Here is a 1,330-nt window from a genome sequence, read left to right on the forward strand (position 1 = left end):
CACCCCACCCCACCCCACCCCACCATACCATACCACACCACACGCCGAGTAACCTTGGGCAAGTTGCTTAACCCCAATTGCCCTCCAAAAGGCAAAAAACAAACCAAAAGAAATCTTTCAAGGTAACAGAATCTACAAACAATATAAACACAACACAAGACAAAGATGTTCCTACATTTTACAAAGACACCGACAGACAAAACAATAAGATAGACACATAGATATAAAGAAGAAACCCCTTTTAGGGGTAGGTGGCCAGAGAAACTATCACTTAAAGTTGTTCAGCAAAATAAAATGTTCATCTGACCAGAATAAAATTTTTCAATCATTACTCTTAATTTCTTTCATTTGCAATAATAAGAGCTGAATTAGAACCAAACACACATTACCAGTTAAATCTCTTACAAATTTATGTCAGATGTCACATAATCCAATTTGAAGGAATAAACTGAAGTATTGACCCCAGGCTCCTTGATTTTAGAAGGGTACTGGTATATCAGGAACGTGGTCTCAAGGGCCTCCCTCTTCCCTTCTTCATCCTCAGAGTGAGGGGGTGAATCTTTCCCAGGGAGGAGTAAATAAATGTTGTCTGAAAGAGGTGGCTTACAAGCTCACAAATCTTCAATCTCCTGTTTTAACTGAGTGATACAATTCTGATTGTCCAGGGAAAGAGTTTGGACATTGCTATTGCAGGAAACATTTGGTTTTCTGCATCTTTTCTTTACATTCTTCAGTTTGTTTGATGTTTCTTTGACAGAAGCTAAGTTACTTTCAGGTTCTCATTTAGTAGGTTGGAATAACCGGTTTACTAAAAGCATCCCACTCAGGATATTTAATTTTCCTGCCAGCTTCATTAAGACATTTCTTAAGGTAATTTATTTTATCTCAATAAAAAGTACCCCAGGTTGGCCAATAATGATTGGGGGGGGGGGGACCAGCTCAGGAGTCTTGAGTCAATTTCTACCAATTTGTCAAATACCTGCAGATTTCTGGCCCATAATGTAGAGACATAGGGCCATCCACTGTCTCCTTTAGAGGGGGTGGCTTCAGTGTCCTTGGATGTTTGTTTACTTATGGAAACTTGACCAAGATCTTACTTTATTTCAGAATCTTTTCAACACCAACTACCGTGTTTCCCCGATAATAAGACCTATCCTGAAAATAAGCCCTCCCCTTACTGTGTAAGATTCCTCTAAAATAAGCCCTCCCCCGAAAATAAGCCCTATTGAGATTGCTACTGTAGTGAAGGTGATCCCCTGCGCAACACGCTACATTACGGTACCCTCTGTATGCACCGCCCCCCCCCCCCCCCCCCCCCCCCCCCCCCCCC

This window comes from Petaurus breviceps, unplaced genomic scaffold, assembly GCF_028583685.1.
Source record: "Petaurus breviceps papuanus isolate PSGF00001 unplaced genomic scaffold, PetGlider_PUasm1.0 190, whole genome shotgun sequence".
In the NCBI taxonomy this organism is placed as follows: domain Eukaryota; kingdom Metazoa; phylum Chordata; class Mammalia; order Diprotodontia; family Petauridae; genus Petaurus; species Petaurus breviceps.